Source organism: Grampus griseus, assembly GCF_964374135.1.
Source record: "Grampus griseus genome assembly, chromosome: 21".
In the NCBI taxonomy this organism is placed as follows: Eukaryota; Metazoa; Chordata; class Mammalia; order Artiodactyla; family Delphinidae; genus Grampus; species Grampus griseus.
Window position 1 is genome coordinate 15,903,087 of NC_139015.1, and position 24,928 is coordinate 15,928,014.

Here is a 24,928-nt window from a genome sequence, read left to right on the forward strand (position 1 = left end):
TTCAAGCTTATAGATCTGATATTCAGAATTAAAATCCTACTTTCACCCAGTCACTTGATCTGAAGTAGGTAAGAGGAAACTTCAGATATTATACCAAGCTTCCTTGGCTATTACACGGGTGTCAGATGAAGCTGATAATTAAGGGCTGATAACTACTTTCAAATTTTCAAATGTGATGTATATTCTGAGCTCATAGTTATGCCATTTTTATATGCTGAACAAAACACAAATGTCTCTAAACAAAGAAATGTTTTAGACCAAAGCTCACCTGTTTATCCAAGTGACAATTCCCTTTGGCCTGACTACCTGTCTTTTCCAATGTCTGTGATAAAGACCAGAGTATTTAGAAAAGAACATTTATGGGATGAGTCTTTCAAAATTAATTTTAGGTAAGGCACAACAAACATAAACTACAATAGCACTGCTGGAAAGGAAATCTATAACCATCACACTACGTAGCAGAAGTTTTGAGAAGAAAGTAATTTAAGCAGAACCAGGGTATCCAAAGCACAGAGAGAACAGTTAGTAAATACCCCATGGGTTTCTAAAGAATGTGTCTGTTTAGCATGCAAAAACTTAAGAAAAAACACAGTTGCTCTGCACACCAACATTATGCCTAAAATATAGAAGAGGTAGAAGAGATGGAATGAAGTCTGATACTTTGGGTACAAACTGAGATCACAATGGCTGGACTGACTGTTAAAGATAAGCTTTCGGTACTTATAGGAGATAATGGTAAGATTCAGACTCATCTGAGACCACTGAAATATCATTATAAAACCTTCTGACATTACTAGAAATTTGGACTTAAAAACATTTTATGGAACATAAATCAAATACAGAACTGGATGCATGTTAATGATAAAATGACTTTTCAGCATAAACTTATTAAACAACAAACATTGTTAATCTGTGGTTATTTGGTATAAAGAGGGAATTATTGGGCTTCCCTAGTGGCGCAGTGGTTGATAATCTGCCTGCTAATGCAGGGGACACGGGTTCGAGCCCTGGTCTGGGAGGATCCCACATGCCGTGGAGCAACTGGGCCCGTGAGCCACAACTACTGAGCCTGAGCCACAACTACTGAGCCACAACTACTGAGCCACAACTACTGTGCTCCGCAACAAGAGAGGCTGCGATAGTGAGAGGCCAGAGCACAGCGATGACGAGTGGCCCCTGCTTGCCACAACTAGAGAAAGCCCTCGCACAGAAACGAAGACCCAACACAACAAAAATAAATTAATTAATTAATAAACTCCTACCCCCAACAACTTCTAAAAAAAAAAAAGAGGGAACTATTCACTTTTAGTAGACCAGATGCAGACTGTATTAATGCAAAGTAATATACATTGTGGAGAAAGGGAGAGGACGGAACAGCACAAAAGAGTTAAATGCTTCGAGAAGTAAATAGAACAAAAATTTTTTAAAACTACACTCAGGTGAGAATCCAATTATGATACCACTGTTATGAATGCATTTTCCTTTTTTTAACGAAAATAATTTAAAGTAGCACCTCTTATTTTGAGGCTGATCATGTAGCATTAAGCTAAGCAACCTATGGGTGACAATAAATAGAAACTGAACATGGCTATGTTCTTGAAGCCTAATGATATCTTTTGCCTAAGTAGAATGTAAAAACTGATTATTCTACAATAATCATTAAAATAATACTTTCAATTATCCACACTTCCTCCCTATTCAAGGAACTAATTAATTTCAAGAATTTGGCATTGAGCCACAACCGAATAAAATGTAAAGTTCAGTTTGCTGTGTATTAGCACAATTGATTAGAATGTAATATAAGCCAATATACATTTAAAATCAATTGTATTGTCTTTCTCCAGACCTGCCAATCAATAACAAAGGAATAAACACTCATTATTTATTCTTCTACTTCTGATTGCATTGACACCTGGATAGTTTTAAAGGTACACAGTCTTGGCGATTTCACATAAGATAAAAAATAACCTATTTGTTACCAAAAAGAGAATTTTCTCGGAAATATTCTAAGTTCATATCCATATTCAAACCATTGTACATTTTTGTATTTTTCAATGACTATAATTCTCAGATAAAACACTTCTCTCTTTCTATATTCATTTATATATTGCAAAATCTTCAAAATATAAACTTACAGTTTAGGATATTCTTTTAAATTTCTATATTCCATAATTCATGGCAGATTTTCCTACAAGTAAGTAAATGTAGAAAATAGGCATTTTAGCAACAAAATCCTCCAAGGCTGCCCTTCCACTCTGTGTATTATAGCACAAGACAATGGGGAGTTCCACAGTGGAAAACCCAATTTATCTGTCATTACTGTTGTCTTGGGGAACCAGCATCTTTTGCAAATTTAAGACCCAACTGATCTTTCACATTTCCCCAAAGAAATGATTGAATTTTATGTAAATATATGTCCAATGACATTTAAGCTTACTCTATGTGTCATAAAAATAGAAACTAGAGGCAAAAACAAATACCGCTATTTAAAAGTTATCTATGTCCAAATGAACTATAGACAGACAGATTTTTTTTTAAAGAAATAACAATTATAACAAAGTTTTAACAAAAAAGACACAGTCTTATTATTTAAATATTAACATTTAGACTAAGAACATACAAGGACATGTCAGAGACTGGAACAGCTCACCTTAAAGGTCGCTCTATTGCCAGATTTTGAATTACAACTGAATTTAGCTTCTGACCTCAGAAATGAAGATAAATGGAGGACCTTCTGCACAGCATTAACTTATATTTTTAAAGAAATCCTTGTTATTATTTTTAAACATTGCTCTACACAGAACACTGGCCCTTAGCATGCAGCTTAAATTAGCTAGTACATGATAATCATTCTCTCTCTTTCTTACATTAAGATTAGAACAAAGTATTCTGAAAGATTTAAATGAACTACAACTTTATTAATATGTATTTATTTGCATATTGCATGTATGAATGAAAATTTGGAATTAAAAAATCAAATGAGAATTTGAATTGAATGCTTGGTTCACTATTACTTTGTTTTCAGCTTTCCCCAAATCTCCCATTTACAGAAAACATCATTTTCTTTTTATAGGATACAATCTGATTTCTACCATTCCTTCTTTCTAAAAAAAAATTGCTCTCTCAAACATTAATAATGACATTTTAATTACCAAACCTAGTGGCCTTTTCCCTTGTTATTTTCATTGATTATTTGCTGCCTTTAAGACACTTGCCTGCCATTCTTTCTTTTCTTTTCTTTTTTAACATCTTTACTGGCATATAATTGCTTTACAATGGTGTATTTGTTGTGTCATTCTTTCTTAAAACAGTATTTTTTCTTTTTTTAAAAACTTTTCTTTTTTTTTTTTTACCTTTGCTTTAGTCTACTCACGGATGGCTTGGAAATTTGAAGTCCAACTGACCAGTAGTCATATCTACACACTAGCTCTGTGACCTTGAAAAGTTCCTTAACTTCTCTAATATTAAATCCTCCACTATCCAATGGACAGTAAAATAATGGGACATTACTAAATCTTAAAAGGATAATATCAATAAAGTGGTTAGATCTCTACCAGGTCCCTGGTAAAAGGACAACAAATATTAGTCATCATCATTATCATTATTTACCAACACTATTCTATTCTGGTTCTTCTATCTCTGTCCTGGTTCCTTTTCTGTTTCCATATCCTAATTTATAAACACATCCATTTTTGATCATTGCCTTGATATTTTTTTCACTTCAGTCTCACAGAAATATCATCCATATGAAAGAATTAAATTAAATCATTAAAAATCTGCAGATATTATTTTAACTCCTCTTCAACAACGAGACTGAGCTCTACCTGCTATTTTAAGATAGTTCCACCCAATCACTTTTCAGTTCCTGGTACTGCAGACCACCAATATCATTAAGGTACACCCATTTCCCTCATCAATCTTTTTCTTCAAAATTGCACAAAGGCTTCTTTTTTATAATATAAATCCAATTTATCTGGTTTAAACAGGGGAATAAATCACAACACATTTCTGGATAAAGGAAGTGGAGTTGTGTAGAAAGGAATGCAAAACTTAGAAATATCAATCATGGGAGCAGACTGTCTCCAACAAGGAGAAATCATATTAAAGTCTCAGGTACATACAACTGAACTAAAATACCTCTGCCAAGGAGAGATCTGAGAGAAACTGTACAGGGATGTACAAGGCTGAACATGACTGTGCATCAGGAAAAACTGACCTGCTAGAGAAGGGAGCTATAGAGTGTGATATCAGGCTGTGTATCTTGAGCTCAAGTAGCTTAAATGCTTCTGTCAGTTGCAAAAAAAAAAAAAAAAAAAAAGATACAGGGGTGGCAGTAAAGAGCACAATAAACTCATGAGTTTTGCTGACGCCTTTGCCACTTGAAAGGCTTTCCTACTGGGAGGATGGTTATGGGTAGGAAGCCTGGACACACCTACATAAATAAGTTGTCAGATGTGGGTCTGCAGCCCTAATTCTCTCCTGGACTCAGCAGCTGATTTTCCAAGTGGATATCATCTGAATGTTTTGCCAGCACTGTAAACTCAAAATATCCCTGGACTCACTGTTTTCTTGCTTATTGACTCCAGAAATTTGACAGTCCTCTTTAACTTTCTTCTTGCACACTAAGTCACTGGCAACCAAATCTTGCCATTCTAGCTGCCCCATGTCTCCTTCTTCCTAATTCTACTGCTAAGTCCTTGCTCTGGTGCTTGATTTCTTTTGCCAGAGCTCTCATGGTAGCTTCTGGATATTTCCTTTCCCTCTGATCTTTCAGTCTTGAATCCAACCTCTTCATGGCCTCCAGGTGTTCAGAAACAGAATTCCAGTCAGGCCATTCGCTCAGCAAAGATCCCTCCATGGGCACTGCCCTAGCGAACATCTCTGCCTGGTATGCAAGCTTTCTATGTTATAGCCCCCAACTATTTTCTGATCTTATTGACTTGGTCTTTTATTTCATGCATTCAATAAACAGGTATTGAGGGCCTATTACACGTGTGCAGGTTATAGTAGTGAAATACACACAATACAATACTCTTATTCCACTTACATTATAAACAAGGGAGGACTATAATAAAAAAATTAGAAAAAATAAACAAATAAAACAGGGTGACGTGGTGGAGGATAAATGAGAAGTTTCATTTTAGCTACATAAGCAGGGAGAGCCTCTCTCTGGAGCAGACATTTGCCCTAAGATCTGAATGACAACAAGAATAGACAAACTGCAAAGTTAACCACGTCAACACACTTTATACACTCAAGGCAAAACCTGGCTTCTGGCTGATTCAAGACCTTTACTTTGTTTACATTCTAATTTTCCAGAGTGCTGCATTGTTCACGATTGTTCCTCTACTCTAATTCTCTTTGTTGAAGTAAAACCCATCCTTCAAATCCTGATACAGATGCAACCCTGAAGCTTCGTCTTTTCATCAAAATAATATGATTTCTTTCTGTCCTTTAGAACTTGTCTCTTGGGGGCTTCGATTTATGTACTCATTTATGTACTTAGCTCATGCCCTCTAATAAGCTGCAGATTTATTGAGGACAAGATTTATAATACTACATTATTTTTATGTTCTCTACAAATCTAGTGTAGTGTAATGCCTTGAACACGAAAGTTGTTCAAAAATGTTTATAGAATTTGAGAAAGGATATTTTATTTAAGCCTCAGAATACAATTTACTGAAGTTTAGTCTGCATTGATCATAATAGCTCCCAAATGACTTCTAGAAAAAGACCACACTGTTCCACACGTATACAAAGCTCTTTGTGATCGGTGTCTAGCTTGCCCTTTGAAGCTTCTCTTATTTGCACTGGGCTTTTGTTTTTCTATTATGCAGCAATATTGAACTGTTTTCACTTCCGGTCATGGGGTATGCCCTGGCTCAGTATTCTGCTTTGCACATGCGCTTGGGTCTGCTTGGGCTCACTCTCCACTCCCAGTTCCCACCTCTGCCCTCTCCAATGTCACCCCACCTGCAAAGCAATCTAGTACTTTCTATGTCAGCTTAAGTATCATACCCTCCAAGAAGCATTTCTTTATTGCTCTCTCCGTGCAAATGTGAACTAGGGGCCCATCACTTGTGTTTATTTCTATCACAGCACTGAAGCATAATGATCTATTTATTTATTTCTCCAACTGCACTAAAAGTCTCTTAAGGTAAGAAATGGACTAAATTTTCACCTTTATATTTTTACTAAGAGCACAGTATGTGCTATCTAGTCAGTGTTCAATAATATCTTTGAATAAATGAATGAACTGATTACTCATAAATTCCACAAGAGCATTTTTTATTCACTGTTGCATCCCCAATGCCTGAAACAGTGCTCAGGTATATGGTTAGTGCTCCGTGAATATTTGTCAGGTAGATGAATAAAATGTTACAATGATCAATATCTATATTCTTCTATTTTTTTCAAGGTTCTGCCAGGTACTAGGGGGATACACTGAAATGAGTAGAAGGAAGTGTTTTCTCTCCAGGAACTTCGGATCTTATTGGAAATAAAATACTTTAACATATTTTACAAATGGCAAACCAACAGCGTAAGTTGCCTATAGAGAACATATAACATTTACTGACTTAATACAAGATACTGGAAACAACACTTTTCATGCGTTGAAGCAAAACTGGATTTAGTTATTGTATAATTATGGGCAAATTCCTTGACATTGCTCATCTATAGAGTCAGCCAGTGTATCTGAGGACCATAAGACATTTTGGGTTTTGGGGGAAGATGTGCTGAGAAATGTTTTTAGATACTTTGGTATGATTGTCTAGTCTCAAGTGGCCATAATAAAGTATCCAACATTTTCTTCAGAATCCAAATACTTATTTTAGTGCCATTTATTCCTGATGCTGTCTATATAAAGTCTAATGCTAAGTCAAGACACAGTCCCTCCTCTGCAGTGAGCATGTTTGCTCTGGGTAATAATTGAAACATTCTCTATTTCTTACTTGGCATTTATCCAGTAAAACTTCCTTCATAAATTATATAAAGCTGCTACATTCATACAGTTCCTTACAAAAATATGAATTACTGTTTAAACTTAATGCTTAAACAATGTTTACAGGGACTCCCGAAGTGAAAAATGACATATATGGATAAAAAGTTGCTGAACAACATATATAGATAAAAACACAATTGTTGGGCTTCCCTGGTGGCGCAGTGGTTGGGAGTCCGCCTGCGGATGCAGGGGGCACGAGTTCGTGCCCCGGTATGGGAGGGTCCCGCATGCCGCGGAGCGGCTGGTCCCGTGAGCCATGGCCGCTGAGCCTGCGCGTCTGGAGCCTGTGCTCCGCAGTGGGAGAGGCCACAACAGTGAGAGGCCCACGTACAGCAAAAAAAAAAAAAAAAAAAAAACAAAAAAAAAAACACAATTGTTGAAAAATAGCTTTAAAGTATTGAATTGAGTCTAATGTCTTTCAAAGAGATGGGAGTATTTATGTGTTCCCTGCCATTTGAAAATAGTCCTGAAAGACAATATATGTTATTCGTAGCTCTTTATTTTTCACTTGTTTTAATTTATCACCATATACTAATTTGAAAATGGAAACATGGGGTATTGATGTTCTGATTTAAGCATGTACTTTACTATGGTATGTTTTAAGTAGAAGACAAATTTAGTTATGTAAACTATCTGTGGAAAACCCCTCTGGATATATTGTGATGGCAAAAGTATATCCCATTCTCATAACATAACGGTACTCATCAAATGTGAATAATGAACTGGCACTGAGATGAATTACATAAATGTTGATTGGCAAAACAATCGTCAGAGAATTTTAAATGATTTCTCTTTTGTAAGTCTGTTTAAAAATTAACATATATGTTCAATAGGAAAAGGAAATTATGAGTAAATATCTGTACTTCATATATTGGTAGGCACTGATCCATGAGTAGGGAAATGGAAAGTTTTGTGCAATGAAGACAAGTAAGCAATGTGGTATGTTTCAGGGAATAAGCTCTGGGACATGGGTCTTAGGGATGAGCAGCAAGAAGTCTGATTTAGCAGGATCATCAAGGAACAGGCTCTTGCTCTGGGTAATATCTTTAGTGCAGTATAATTGCTTTACAATGGTGTGTTACTTTCTGCTCTATAACAAAGTGAAAAAGCTATACATATACATACATCCCCATATCCCCTCCCTCTTGTGTCTCCTTCCCACCCCTCTAGGTGGTTGCAAAGCACCGAGCTGATCTCCCTGTGCTATGTGGCTGCTTCCCACTAGCTATCTATTTTACCTTTGGTAGTGTATATATAAGTCCATGCCACTCTCTCACTTCGTCCCAGCTTACCCTTCACTCTCTGCGTGTCCTCAAGTCCATTCTCTATGTCTGTGTCTTTATTCCTGTCCTGCCCCTAGGTTCTTCAGACCCAATTTTTTCTTTTCTTTAGATTCCATATATATGTGTTAACATACGGTATTTTTCTCTTTGTGACTTACTTCACTCTGTATGACAGACACTAGGTCCATCCACCTCACTACAAATAACTCAATTTTGTTCCTTTTTATGGCTGAGTAATATTCCATTGTTTATATGTACCATATCTTCTTTATCCATTCATCTGTCTATGGACACTTAGGCTGCTTCCATGTCCTGGGTATTGTAAACAGAGTTGCAATGAACATTGTGGTACATGACTCTTTTTGAATTATGGTGTTCTCAGGGTATATGCCCAGTAGTGGGATTGCTGGGTCGTATGGTAGTTCTATTTGTAGTTTTTTAAGGAATCTCCATACTGTTCTCCATAGCGGCTGTATCAGTTTCCATTCCCACCAACAGTGCAAGAGGGTTCCCTTTTCTCCACACCCTCTCCAGCATTTATTGTTTCTAGATTTTTTGATGATGGCCATTCTGACCAGTGTGAGGTGATACCTCATTATAGTTTTGATTTGCATTTCTTTAATGAGTAGTGATGTTGAGAATTCTTTCATGTGTTTGTTGGCGAAGTGTATATCTTGTTTGGAGAAATGTCTATTTAGGTCTTCTGCCCATTTTTGGATTGGGTTGTTTTTTTAATGTTGAGTTGCATGAGCTGCTTGTAAATTTTGTAAGTTAATCCTTTGTCCGTTGCTTCATTTGCAAATGTTTTCTCCCATTCTGAGGGTTGTCTTTTGGTCTTGTTTATGGTTTCCTTTGCTGTGCAAAAGCTTTGAAGTTTCATTAGGTCCCATTTGTTTATTTTTATTTCCATTTCTCTAGGAGGTGGGTCAAAAAGGATCTTGCTGTGATTTATGTCATAGGGTGCTCTTCCTATGTTCTCCTCTAAGAGTTTTATAGTGTCTGGCCTTACATTAGGTCTCTAACCCATTTTGAGTTTATTTTTGTGTATGGTGTTAGGGAGTGTTCTAATTTCATTTTTTTACATGTAGCTATCCAGTTCTCCCAGCACCACTTATTGAAGAGACTGTCTTTTCTCCATTGTATATTCTTGCATCCTTTGTCATAGATTAGTTGACCATAGATGCGTGGGTTTATCTCTGGGCTTTCTATCTTGTTCTATCGATCTATATTTCTGCTTTTGTGCCAGTACCATATTGTATTGATCACTGTAGCTTTGTAGTATAGTCTGAAGTCAGGGAGTCTGAATTCTCCAGCTCTATTTCTTTCCCTCAAGATCGCTTTGGCTATTCAGGGTCTTTTGTGTCTCCACACAACTTTTAAGATTTTTTGTTCTAGTTCTATAAAAAATGCCATTGGTAACATGATAGGCATTGCAATGAATCTGTAGATTGCTTTGGGTAGTATAGTCATTTTCACAAAATTGATTCTTCCAATCCGAAAACATGGTATATCTCTCCATCTGTTTGTATCATCTTTAATTTCTTTCATCAGTGTCTTATAGTTTTCTGCATACAGGTCTTTTGTCTCCCTAGGTAGGTTTATTCCTAGGTATTTTATTCTTTTTGTTGCAATGGTAAATGGGAGTGTTTCCTTAATTTCTCTTTCAGATTTCTCATCATTAATGTATAGGAATGAAAGAGATTTCTGTGCATTAATTTTGTATACTGCAACTTTACCAAATTCATTGATTAGCTCTAGTAGTTTTCTGGTGGAATCTTTTGGATTCTCTAGGTAGAGTATCATATCATCTGCAAACAGTGACGGTTTTACTTCTTCTTTTCCAATTTGTATTCCTTTTATTTCTTTTTTCTACTCTGCTGTGGCTAGGACTTCCAAAACTATGTTGAATAACAGTGGTGAGAGTGGACATCCTTGTCTTGTTCCTGATCTTAGAGGAAATGCTTTCAGTTTTTCACCATTTGCTGTGGTTTTTGTGGTATATGGCCTTTATTATGTTGAGGTAGGTTCCCTCTATCCCCACTTTCTGGAGAGTTTTTATCATAAATGGGTGTTGCATTTTGTCAAAAGCTTTTTCTGCATCTACTGAGATGATCATATGGTTTTTCTTCTTCAGTTTGTTAATATGGTGTAACACATTGATTGATTTGCATATTTTGAAGAATCCTAGCATCCCTGGGATAAATCCCACTTGATCATGGTGTATGATCATTTTAATGTGTTGCTGGATTCTGTTTGCTAGTATTTTGCTGAGGATTTTTGCATCTATATTCATCAGTGATATTGGTCTTAATTTTCTTTTTTTGTAGTATCTTTGTCTAGTTTTGGTATCAGGGTGATGGTGGCCTCATAGAATGAGTTTGGGAGTGTTCCTTCCTCTGCAATTTTTTGGAAGAGTTTGAGAAGGATGGTGTTAGCTCTTCTCTCAATGTTTAATAGACTTCACCTGTGAAGCCATCTGGTCCTGGACTTCTGTTTGTTGGAAGATTTTTAATCACAGTTTCAATTTCATTACTAGTGATTGGTCTGTTCATATTTTCTATTTCTTCCTGGTTCAGTCTTGGAAGGTTATATCTTTCTAAGAATTTGTCCATTTCTTCCAGGTTGTCTGTTTCATTGGCTTAGAGTTGCTTGTACTAGTCTCTTAGGATGCTTTGTATTTCTGTGATGTCTGTTGTAACTTCTGCTTTTTCATTTCTAATTTTATTGATTTGGGTCCTCTCCCTCTTTTCCTTGATGAGTGGCTAATGGTTTATCAATTTTGTTTATCTTCTCAAAGAACCAGCTTTTAGTTTTATTGATCTTTGTTATTGTTTTCTTTGTTTCTATTTCATTTATTTCTGCTTTGATCTTTATGATTTCTTTCCTTCTACCAACTTTGGGTTTTGTTTGCTCTTCTTTCTCTAGTTCCTTTAGGTGTAAGGTTAGATTTTTTATTTGAGATGTTTGTTGTTTCTTGAGGTAGGATTGTATTGCTATAAACTTCCCTCTTAGAACTGCTTTTGCTGCATCCCATAGGTTTTGGATCGTCATGTTTTCATTGTCATTTGTCTCTACATATTTTTTTGATTTCCTCTTTGATTTCTTCAGTAATTTCTTGGTTATTTAGTAATGTATTGTTAAGCCTCCATGTGTTTGTGGTTTTCACGGTTTTTTTCCCCTATAATTGATTTGTAATCTCATAGCGTTGTGGTCAGAAAAGATGCTTGATATGATTTCAATTTTCTTAAGTTGACTGAGGCTTGATTTGTGACCCACGATGTGATCTATCCTGGAGAATGTTCCGAGCACACTTGAGAAGTGTAATCTGCTGTTTTTGGATGGAATGTCCTATAAATATCAATTAAATCTGTCTGGTCTATTGTATCATTTAAAGCTCGTGTTTCCTTCTTAATTTTCTGTCTGGATGATCTGTCCATTGGTGTAAGTGAGGTGTTAAAGTCCCCCACTATTATTGTGTTGCTGTTGATTTCCTCTTTTATAGCTGTTAGCAGTTGCCTTATGTATTGAGGTGCTCCTATGTTGGGTGCATATTTATAATTGTTACATCTTCTTCTTGGATTGATCCGTTGATTATTATGTATTGTCCTTCCTTGTCTCTCGTAGCATTCTTATGTTAAAGTCTATTATATCTGATATGAGTACTGTACTCCAGCTTTCTTTTGATTTCCATTTGCATGGAATATCTTTTTTTTTTAAAAAAAAACTGTGGGCACTTGGTTTATTTATCTTCCTGAGAATCTATTTTGAATTTCAAATAACATCCTACAGCTTGGCTTGGGTTGTTATTCTTTTTAAATTTATTTATTTATGGCTGTGTTGGGTCTTCGTTTCTGTGCGAGGGCTTTCTCTAGTTGTGGCAAGCGGGGGCCACTCTTTGTCGCAGTGCGTAGGCCTCTCACTATCGCAGCCTCTCTTGTTGTGGAGCACAGCCTCCAGACATGCAGGCTCAGTAGTTGTGGCTCACGGGCCTCGTTGCTCCGTGGCATGTGGGATCTTCCCAGACCAGGGCTCAAACCCATGTCCCCTGCACTGGCAGGCAGACTCTCAACCACTGCGCCACCAGGGAAGCCCCTGCATGGAATATTTTTTTCCATCCCCTTACTTTCAGTCTGTATGTGTCTGTAGGTCTGAAGTGGGTCTCTTGTAGACAGCATATATATGGGTCTTGTTTTTGTATCCATTCAGCCAGTCTATGTCTTTTGGTTGGAGCATTTAATCATTCATGTTTAAAGTAATTATCGATATGTATGTTCCTATTACCATATTCTTAATTGTTATGGGTTTGTTTTTGTAGGTCCTTTTGTTCTCTTATGTTTCCCACTTAGAGAACTTCCTTTAGCATTTGTTGTAGAGCTGCTTTGGTGATGCTAATTATCTTAGCATTTGCTTGTCTGTAAAGCTTTTGATTTCTCCATCGAATCTGAATGAGGTCCTTGCCGCGTAATCTTCGTTGTAGGTTCTTCCCTTTCATCCCTTTAAATATGTCATGCCACTCCCTTCTGGCGTGTAGAGTTTTTGCTGAGAAATCAGCTGTTAACCTTATGGGAGTTCCCTTGTATGTTATTTGTCATTTTTCCCTTGCTGCTTTCAATAACTTTTCTTTGTCTTTAATTTCTGCCAATTTGATTACTATGTGTCTCAGCATGTTTCTTCTTGGGTTTATCCTGTATGGGACTCTCAGGGCTTCCAGGACTTGGGTGGCTATTTCCTTTCCCATGTTAGGGAAGTTTTCAACTATAATCTCTTCAAATATTTTCTCGGGTCCTTTCTGTCTCTATTCTCCTTCTGGGACCCCTATAATGCGAATGTTGTTGCATTTAATGTTGTCCCAGAGGTCTCTTAGGCTGTCTTCATTTCTTTTCATTCGTTTTTCTTTATTCTGTTCCTCAGCAATGAATTCCACCATTCTGTCTTCCAGGTCACTTATCCGTTCTTCTGCCTCAGTTATTCTGCTATTGATTCCTTCTACTGTATTCTTCATTTCAGTTATTGTATTGTTCATCTCTGTTTGTTTGTTCTTTAATTCTTCTAGGTCTTTGTTAAACATTTCTTGCATCTTCTCGATCTTTGCCTCCATTCTTTTTCTGAGGTCCTGGATCATCTTCACTATCATTATTCTGAATTCTTTCTCTGGAAGGTTGTCTATCTCCACTTCATTTAGCTGTTTTTCTGGGGTTTTATCTTGTTCCTTCATCTGGTACATAGCCCTCTGCCTTTTCATCACATCTATCTTTCTGTGAATGTGGTTTTGTTCCACAGGCTGCAGGACTGTAGTTCTTCTTGCTTCTGCTGTCTGCCCTCTGGTGGATGAGGCTATATAAGAGGCTTGTGGAAGATTCCTGATGGGAGGGACTGGTGTTGGGTAGAGCTGGCTGTTGCTCTGGTGGGCAGAGCTCAGTAAAACTTTAATCCGCTTGACTGCTGATGGGTGAGGCTGGGTTCCCTCTCCATTGGTTGTTTGGCCTGAGGCAACCCAACACTGGAGCCTATCTGGGCTCTTTGGTGGGGCTAATGACAGAATCTGAGAGGGCTCACACCAAGGAGTACCTCCCAGAACTTCTGCTGCCAGTGTCCCTGTCCTCAAGGTGAGACACAGCCATCCCCCACCTGTGCAGGAGACCCTCCAACACTAGCAGGTAGGTCTGGTTCAGTTTCCTATGGGGTCAGTGCTCCTTCCCCTGGGTCCTGATGCGCTCACTACTTTGTGTGTGCCCTCCAAGAGTGGAGTCTCTGTTTCCCCCAGTCCTGTTGAAGTCCTGCAATCAAATCCTGCTAGCCTTCAAAGTCTGATTCTCTAGGAATTCCTCCTCCTGTTGCCGGACCCCCCAGGTTGGAAAGTCTGATGTGGCGCTCAGAACCTTCACTCCAGTGGGTGGACTTCTGTAGTATAAGTGTTCTCCAGTTTGTGAGTCACCCAACCAGCGGTTATGGGATTTGATTTTATTGTGATTGTGTCCCTCCTACCGTCTCATTGTGGCTTCTCCTTTGTCTGTGGATGTGGGGTATCTTTTCTGGTGAGTTCCAGTGTCTTCCTGTCCATGATTGTTCAGCAGTTAGTTGTGATTTCAGTGCTCTCGCAAGAGGGAGTGAGAGCATATCCTTGTACTCCGCCATCTTGAACCAAATCCCCTCCTCGAATCCATTTTTAGTTTATTTTTGTGTATGGTGTTAGGGAGTGTTCTAATTTCATTCTTTTACATGTAGCTGTCCAGTTTTCCCAGCACCACTTATTGAAGAGGCTGTCTTTTCTCCATGTACATTCTTGCCTCCTTTATAAAAAACAAGGTGACCATATGTGCGTGGGTTTATCTCTGTGCTTTCTATCCTATTCCATTGATTTATATTTCTATTTTTGTGCCAGTACCATACTGTCTTGATTACTGTAGCTCTGTAGTATTGTCTGAAGGGTAATATTTTTATACTCCTCAACTGAGGCAGGTTTTTTTTTTGTTGTTGTTTTCATTTATTTGTTTTAGTTGTGGAATGTTACTGTTTATTTACTTATTTATTTACTGGCAGGGCCATGTGGCATGTGGGATCCTAATTCCTCAACCAGAGATCAAACTCAGAACCCCTGCATCGGAAGCATGGAGACTTAACCACTGGACCACCAGGGAAGTCCCTGTTTGTTTGTGTTTTTTGTTTTCTTTTTTTTTTTTGGTCTTTGCAATCCCTGTTTCTTCTTCTGTCAGTTCCAAGTATGCCCTATGGACTTTCACGTGTGGTGCAGCCAGCATAATTTTTTTTCTGGCTCTGGTCATATGGTCCACACCATTCCTTGTATCCTTGATAAAACTGTCTATTGAATTATCTTTTCTTGCTACAATGTCTGTCACTTGAATTTTACCACACACCTGGGGACTCTTGACTACTCTCTTATCTACACAAGCAAATTGTACAACTGTCTTCTAAGACAGAAACCATCTTATTAATCTCATTAGATGAAGAGAATATGTCTCAGAAAGATAATCAACAACTAAAATAGTCTCAATTTTGTCAAAATCTGTTAAAATATAGATGCCACAAACCATAGGAATAAGCTTGGCACAAAAGAAGTAACCTCTAAGCAATACTCTTTCATATATAAAAAATTGGTCACAATTACAATATAGTACTTACCAGTATTTTACACAAGGATAAATCAGTTCCATATACAGGATTAGCATAATGATTTATATGTCTTATATAGGTCAATAAATGCAGTTTTTATAATTAGTGTTATAAAATTTTAAATGATTTGTTAACAACAGAAATTCTAGTCAAAGATTCAGGAGATAGGACTTATATCAATATGTAGCGATAGTCTGTAGGGTTAAAGTCCACAAAAGTAGAGTAACCATGCAACCTCTTTTTCTCAGGACATAGTCAATATATATCTGTAGTCCAGCATAATTATTAGTTAATAACACACCCTTTTACTCTATGTCAGAGCTTAGATGATATTTAAAGTTTGCTCTAACTCCTAGGGACAGAATCATTGAGTGGGCGCCACAGAAGGTATCCAGGGAATATGACAAGAAAGAAAATAGATATTTAGTCTCATGGAAATCCAAGCAGGAATAAATGGTGATGTTTTTATGAGTAAACTGAGATAGGAAGAAGCCTGAAATCAATTCATGGGTCAGCACCTTCCACAATAGCCTGTTAGAACGTACTTAGGTAGTTGGCCTCAGAAACTGTGATGGTGGTCTGAGACAAAGCCGTAGTTAGAATAAGGTCAGCCAGCAAAAGCAAGTCAGAAACAAATCTCACAAGAGTGTGAGAGATTTCTAGGAATCGTCAGAGATTTCTAAGAGAGATTTCTAGGAATTGTTGAGGTCAGAAATGAAGCACAGAATACCCGGAGGGGAAGACTGCATGCATAGTAAAAATAACAAAAACAATTAATATTATTGAAAATTGTTTACGTGTATTACCTCTTTCAATTTCCTGATATGGAATTTGGTGTCAGTGTCAATTTCAAGTCCTGTGTCTGTCACTTACATCCATATCACCTTGTCTAAGTTATTTAATTTTATTATAATTCAGTATCTTGATGTTAAAGTACAAATAACGATATATACCTCACTGGTTTATTATGATGAATAAATACATACATACCTACATACATACCTACATACATAGGGAGAGAAAGAGAGAGAATATATGCACAAACACACATGGAACCTAGCAAACAAGAATAACACATCAGTCAGAATTATTTTAAGCTAATAGCAAGGATTTGAAACTATGTTTACTTGATTCTTAGTAGACTTTGTCAATGGTCTTTTGGCAAGGGTACTGAATAAAAACCTTCATTTTAAAAAAAGAACACATCAGTGTTATTATTACTATGGTGATTATGAAAAGTATAATTTGAAATGGAGTTTTTATTTCAGGATCAAAGTCCAGCTTCTCCCACTTGGACTAAAATCAGAACCAGATTGTCAATAGTTTTACCTAGTCCTGAATCACCTGATCTAGAGCCTTGTAAATCGCCATGTTAATTTCAGGCATGCAAGGTGGGATAAAGCTTTTGTGAAAGGGGACAGATGCTTCAAGTATTGGTTAAGAAGACATATAGAAGCTAGGAAATAAACAATCCTCGATAATCTCTATGAATCATGTGCTTGATAGCACTTGACAGTGCTTCTAGGAAAACCCATATATTCACAGTACATTGATGTTACACTAAACGATTGGATTTGCAGGAAACCTGAGAGCTGAGAATTGACATTGTTGAATATTCTAGAATGGTTCTTATTTCTTTCCCAGAAGCATAATATGTATGGAATGTGACAACTTCAGCTATTTCAGTAATGTGACAAATTTATCAATTATCTAAAATTAATTAAGTGGACCTAATGAAATTAATTGCATCAAGTTGAGCTTTAGAGAAAAATTTTCCCTTCCTAAAAGAAGTACAAATAATATGGATGTGGAAAAAATGTATTCCTGATACAAAATTAACTTCAGTACATACACCGGCCTAACATTTTGAATTCTTGCCCTCAAGAAGGAGCTAAGTTGAATCTTGCTTTTCTCAGTGATGGCTAAGCTGCTGATAGTCAACAATGGTTGACTGGTCCCCGAAAGACTCACAGAACACTCATTAGTTTTTGCCTATTGCCTGGAAAATTTTAGAGCAATAGTTCCAAAGACTTAAGTAAGGACATGAGGAGATAATTATCTTTAGAGTTAAGTACTTCTCAAATATTCTATTATAGATTCAGGTCAATAGGGGAAGATATACAACAACACTGGACCAGTCATTATTTCTCTTGTTAACAGTAAATGTTTCCAGACTACATATTCAAACATTACTGTAATTATAAAAATCCTTGGCCCCAAATTTGAATTTGGATCAGGGTTGGCTTCGCAGTTTTTTTCCAATTCCTAAAATGTGGCTATTCAGTTAATAAAATCTTGTACTGACCACATACTTATAGCTATTGTTTTCTGTGCCCAGTTCACTCCCCCATATCTAGAGGAATCACCTTGCTTTTCCTTGCTCCATTTACATGCTACAATGGGAGGCATCATGGTTTTACAACAGGACCTTATTTATCTGGTAACAGGCAATATGCCCAGGTATGGGTCCTTGACTCAAGCTGGGCAAATCAGCTTTCCACAAAAATGCTATATTGAAGCCAAGAAAAATTTTATGGAGGGTTTCTCCAGGAGACTGAACAGGAACATCTAAACTTGGAATTTGTTATAACCAAGCTTTCAACCATGTAGACTAAGAAAGAAGATAATGCCAGGCCTAGGCATGCAGAAGAAATGAGAGATATAAGGTGAAGATAGAATCTTATTCAATTGCCTGGGTTTATTTTATTCCTAAGGTTCTGCTGCATCCCTCCTCTTTATTTTCATCCCAAATTTGTGTAATCTACTGAATTTTCTTTTCTATTTAATCTCATTGGGCTAGATTCATGTTTCTTACAATCAAGAGTCTTCAGTAAAGCATGCCTTGTTTCTGTTGAGGACTTGGAAAAACTACCATGAACATTTACCTCTGAAAGGTATTTTCAATGGTCTTCTATCTCAGTATTTCTGAGATAGTAGATAAAGAAGATGGTACATCATTAAACAGGTTTGAAAAAACCAAGTTGAACAAAGCTAAGCTTTTTTCTTTCTTTCTTTCCACTTTTGACTATCCTCGCGGAGCCTTTAAAATGCCATGTGCATCGTGAATCTCTAAGACCATAGTATTTTGTGTAGCATTTTGCACTCACATGTGATCCTAGAACACTTTTTTGAGGAGCATCTTCAGAAATAGTACTTCACAGAAAACCCTTTGCAATATACTGATCTATCCTAAAGAAGAAAGCAAGGCTAAGACATTTTATTTAATCTAACTCATGTTATAGCCAAAAGAGAACCAGCACTAAATAGATTTATACATGAGCTGTAGGACTGCGAGTGTCTTAGAGTGATAAACTAAGAGCGTTACTTTAGATAAGAAATTTGTTTTGCAACGTGTGTCGCTGGAACAGAAGGAGAAACTGATAGACAAGACCCCCTGAGGCATAACCATTCCACTCTACTGACAGACTCCTTAAAAAGAGACCACAGAACCAAACAACTTAAAGGCTCTTTGCTGAGTTGCCAACTCCATCTGCTGAGAGCTGGTTCAGATAGACCCTGCCCAAGGTCCCGTAGGAGCAGAGGGTGACCTCCCACTCATGCTTCTCTTGTCCCTTGCTGGACCAGAGACCACAGGACATACTGATATGCCTCCTTCCAGGTCTTCTACTTGGAGTCGTTTGTTACCCCCTTTCCTATTTTCTCCATTTTGACTAACCCGTGCTGCGTGCTAATTGTGTGCAAAAACCACAGTGATTAGTGGTCATGTTTTATCTCCAATCCTGTGATTTTTCTACCTGGCCTTGCCACTGGGCCCTGTGACAGAGAAATGGAATTATGTATGTGAAAAATTGTATGATTTAGTTTTTTTACATGAAGAGTAGACAGTTGTTTCAAGTTTATAGGCCAGTCAATAAATGCCTCTCTTCTCTTTACTTGCTTTCTCTTCTCCCCTAATAAAATCACAGATTATTTTTCTAATCCTCCAAACACTGACCTTAATCACAAGCTTCATATGATCACTTAATATTATCAGTTGTTACAAGCAGGTTAATATGTAAACATGAACAAAACAAGCAAACAGAAAACAGGTACCTAAAAGATATTATAGGTTATAGAACATGGAATTTCATAAAGGCCAATAAATGACAGATAGTCAAAGACGACTGTTTGTACTCACCTTGGGTCTTCAGAGGAAAAGGTGTGAGGAATGAAGTCTTTACAGATGCTGCCATGAAAACTTACCTGCAGTTTCACTGAAAGTATAATTTGTTAAAGCTTGTGTTTCCAACCCAACACAGAAGGGGCAGCACCATTACAGTACAAAGTAATACAGACAGACTCTGGGATCCCCTGTTTTGTATCCCATTTCTTAAACTCATATCCTCCAGACATTCACATCATCTGGTAATTCTACTGCCCAATTTCACAAACATTTTTCTAGTTAGAACTTGATCATCTCTTGGACAAGACTCTTTCAGACTCTTTTCCTATCCTTTATTTTCTACCTTGTCACCAAAAGCATTGTGATTTTTAATCTTTGTAATACTGTAACATCCAAAGTAGCTTTTAATTTTTCTATGTTATGATTTATTGAATGATTAAAAATAGCAAAACTCTGTGCTAAATAAGTCCCCCAACACACATTACTCCATGCAATTGTCACAATAATTCTAAGTTGGATACCCTTATTTACCACACTTGCAGTAAATGCGAGAGCCAGAATCCCAAAAAAATCCTGTGCCACTTTGAAATCAAGTAGGCTCTTGGTAAATATTTGATGACGCTCAAATGTCTTTACCATGAACTCACCAGCACCCTCACAACTCCTGATTAATGAAATAAGGAGAAAGGAAGGCATTTGCCAAGTAATAATCAACACAATTTCCCTTTTCACCTAAACCATCTATAAGGAATCACAGGAGCAATTTTGTGGCTGATAAACTAGATTTTTTAAAAAAGTAGAAAGAAACAAAAAAGCAAAGATATTCTAAACACTGGTTGAAGGCAACGGGTTTAAAAGCCAGACCATCAGGAAATCAATGTGAGAACACAAACCATAAAACACTATCTTTATATTTCCCTGTATTTTCAACAAAGTGGCAAGAGTGCCAGAATGTGAAAAAGGCTGCAAGCATAGGTTTTTTGTTTCAAGAAGCAAACATCACCTCTTGATAAACAGATCAAAAAACGGAAACTTATTGTTGATAATACAAACAAACATGCATATAATGGGTGAAAACACACATTGTCAAAGATACTGGAGTTCCATTTAAAGGCATACAGTCCCGGTGGTCATAAGCAGCCAGATTGGCACTACTCGGGTTAAACAAAGGAAAATAGGACTTTGGGCTGTTAGTAGTGGTTTTGTTTTATTTTGATTTGATCAAGTTCAATTGCTTTACTTAATTTTCCAAATTTTTAATCTGTATTGTAAATCATACAAGAAACATATATGAATTTTCTATACGTGATCAAAAACAGTAGGTACTTGATCACAGAACCTTTATTTGCAGTTCATTTCAGAGAACCAAAGCTCTACAAAGCATATTTTTGTTAATTTGTTTTATAACTAAATTTGCTTAAAAGACCTATTCTTACACATTTCAAATGCATCTAAATAAAGCTAAAAAACAGAGAGATGCAGAAACACAACTAACAATTTTAACAAGAAGTAAATTATCAGGACTGAAGTTGGTAATCATCACACCTTCATTTTTGTATTAATTAACTTTTTTAACTGTGAGAAACCGGAGTGACAATGAGAAGAGATGGAAACTGTAGGTATATGCTTTAAGCACAGTGGCTGCCTAACAAATGGAATGGTTTAAATTCTTTAATTATCAGAAAGACTACCAGAACTCAGATTCCACCTGAAACACCCTTGCATTTTAAACATATATTAAAAGCAACAGACAAACACTAGTAAGGTGAAAATGTATTCCTATTGGCTCATGTTTCTCCCTGATTTTTCCCATCCGTGGAAAGGTTACCACCAGCCTCTGAGTTGCTCAATCGAGTAACTACCCTTTGGGGGCATGCTCATCTCCCCGAACCAGTTCTAAATCACTTTCTGTTTATTCCACCTCCAATAACACGTTAAATTTATGCAATTCCCTCTATTTTCTAGTTTGAAAGAGTAATAGAGTACTAATCTACCCAAGGTAAACATATTTCAGACAGACTTTCCATAATAATAATAATAAAACAAGAAATATGCTCAAAACACATTTTTAGAAGTAGAGATAACCTTTCTAATTTATAGACTGAATGGGTGACATTTGAACAGGTTATAATTTAAAAAAATAGTTAGGAACCTTAGCAGCCTGGTTCAAATAATTATCATCTGTCCTCCACCTCTGTGGTGGTTTACTCACCAGTTTCCCACTGAATCTCAAGTCTTCTTTTAGAGGAATCTCCACACATGATCTAAATCATAAAAGCAAATAATAGGCTTAAAAATCTTCCTGCTGTAAAACTTTCAATCCCATTTCAATATTTTTTAAAGTTAAAATAAGGGCTTCCTATTATGATCTATAATGCCACGTTCTGTGCTTTGTTCTTTATTATATCTTTGGGCTTAACCTATTGCCCTCTTCCCAGAATAGACAGCAAGTTCTTTCCTACCTAGGACTTCTGCACATGTTCATTAGGGATTTAGAATGCTCTTCACCTGCTGGGTGCAAGCCTTGCTCGCTTCGTTGATCAGGTCCCAGTCTCAACATTACTCTTCCTTTGAGAGTTCTGACTGAGAATCAAAATGACTTTCCCTTCTTTCAGGCCCTCAAAATTCACTATTAACACACCTACTTTGTTTCCTTCATAGAATTTCAGAATGTAGATTACATAATTTTTTATTACTTGTCTCCCATAGTAGATGCATCTTATGGAAACAGACTCTTTATTTTCTTTATTCATAACTGTGCACTCTGTGTCTAGTTACTTGCCTTTCATCTAGCAGGTCTCAGTACATATTTGTTAAATGAATTAGTAAATGACTATTGGGTCACTGTTGTCCTCATATTTATTTTTCAAAGGAAAGAGGGTATTTTAAGGTTCCTGGACCCACTTCCAATGGGTGTGAGTGGGGCGGAGAGGCAGTCTTCCTCACACCATAAGCAATTCTCAGACACCATCATCAGGATGCAGAGGTTCCATGTTCTCTGGATGTGCCACTCTCCCAGAACTGCCATGCATTCACCAACCTGGAAGCTCTCTGAACCCTCTCCTTTTGGGTTTTTATGGAGGCTTCATTACGTAGTCATGAACAATTAAATCACTGGCCATTGGCAATCCATTCAAGTTCCAGCCCCTCTCCATACCTAGAGATTGAGGGTGGGATTGAGACTGAAAATTCCAACCCTCTAATCACCTGGTTGGTTCTCCTGGCTACCAGCCCCCATCCTTAGGTAATCTAGGGGCTTTCCAAAAGTCACCTTATTAAAGTAACAAAAAACATCATTATGTCTCTCATCACTTAAGAAATTCCAAAGGTTTTGGGATCTCTGTGCCAGAAATGGGGATGAAGACCAAACACATATTTATTATAAATCAAAATATCACAGAGGGCTTCTTATCTTACTGCTACTTTTCATTGCTGTAAGAAATGAAAATCCTGACAAATGCCTGCTCCCATTATATAATTTACTCAAATGATGGCAAAGTGGATTTCTTGCTAGGTGTTAAGCTAGCAGTTCCTGAGGGAATTGGGCTATGTGTTTCTCTCCATGCTAGTAGGTAGTAATAATGACAGAAAATGCTTTGATGCTATCTTAATTTCTCTCTTAGAAGTCATTTCCACTGAGGAATCCTCCAGAAAATTATCAATTTACCCTGCTTTCAGGTCATAATAAATGCTATGTTATATCTACTATAAAATACCTCGTAGGAAAATATGTAATAAAATACCAATCCCTTCCTTGTCTTCCTTCTTGGAGAGATGTTGACTTTTATACATTTGACAGTACATTCCTGTTGCTTTCCAAACACCATTCAATTAAGAAACCTTCCTAGCTGGCATAACCAATAAATACTTGAATTTTTCTAAATGTTTTTTGGGATCTTTCTTTAGCCCCAAGACCTCCAGTTTTCACAGTATTGCCATTTGAATGTGAGTTTCTTTTCATAGCCTTAGCAAAAGAAATAAACTGCACATTTTTTTTTAGATTACACTTTTCCAAAAATAGTGTGTAGCAAAAAAGAAAAGAATATGTCTTGAAATTATTCAGCAATCACTTTAAAAATGCTTATACATAAATCTATGTTTTGGAAGATATTTATAAAATAATTCAATTAACTTTGGTTATAAATACACATTTAAATAAATGAGTTGTTAAAATACAGAATATCATTTTGCTTCCATTAGAACATAATAAAGTTTGCTGTTTTACATAAATCTGATGCTGGGGACACCTTTTCCTATCTAGGAATAAAACATAAATGACATAATAATATAAGAGTGTTGAAACATAAAGCAACTAGAAATTTTATTGTTCATTAATAATAAATTACTTATCTTGGTGATTTTATGAAAGAATATTTAAACGATTTTATATCATATTTTATGGAACTCAAAGGTCTGAATCATCTGTGAGCAATAGTAAAACAACTACAAGAGGTAAAGATTTGCTGATCCTTCACTCTATAGTTATTCTAACAAAGTACCACCAACTGCGTGGCTTAAACAACAGAAATTTATTGCCTCACAGGAGGCTGGAAGTGCAAGATCAAGGTGTCAGCAGAGCTGGTTCCTTCTGAGGGCTGTGAGAGAAAATCTGTTCCAGGCCTCTTGACTGGCTTCGGGTGGTTTGTTGGCAAACTTTGGCATTTCTTGGCTTATAAGAAGCATCACTTCGATCTTCACTTGCCTTCATTTTCATGTGATGTTTTCCCTGCATACAAGTCTCTATGCAGTTTTCCCCCGTTTTATAAGGAGAGCAGTCATATTGGATTAGGGTCCACCTTGATGACCTCATATTAACTGTTACATCTGCAATGACCATATTGCCAAATAAGGTGACCTTTTGAGGTATTGGGGATTAGATATTCCAACATGTGAATTTTTGTGGGGACATAATTCAACCCATAACTCTTACTATATGTTAAGTATTTGCCTATCATTTCTTCATTTAATCCCCACACTAGTCCCATAAGAGGTGTCATTATTTCCAATTTAGGGTAGAGAAAATAGACTTCAGTAGGTTAATTAAATTAAATTTTCCAGTCACACAAGTGGCAAATGCCAGATCCAGGAGTTAAAACCAGACTTAAAAACCCAAGCCCCAAGTCTTTAGAATGACATTTCTTTTCCTTTAACATCTTCATTGGAGTATAATCGCTTTACAATGGTGTGTTAGTTTCTGCTTTATAACAAAGTGAATCAGCTATACATATACCTATATCCCATTTCTCTTCCCTCCTGCGACATTTTGAAACTTCTAAACAAAATACAACTTTCAAACCAGTTTCATTGCTGACATATGTCTGAAAGTAGCAATATGTATTCTCAAAAGTAATTATTTAAAAGGACGGTTATATTTATAGCATTATTTAT

The 24,928-nt window shown here is 36.7% G+C and overlaps 1 long non-coding RNA gene across 1 annotated transcript in view; it reads right to left on the reverse strand.

The window, feature by feature from the left end:
• The window catches only part of LOC309838843, a 530,643-nt gene that overhangs the window by 403,061 nt on the left and 102,654 nt on the right, over positions 1-24,928 (reverse strand). Inside the window, exon 2 of the long non-coding RNA XR_014298402.1 lies at positions 21,753-21,804. This is a non-coding gene — a long non-coding RNA (uncharacterized lncRNA). The remainder of the gene's footprint in view (positions 1-21,752; positions 21,805-24,928) is intronic.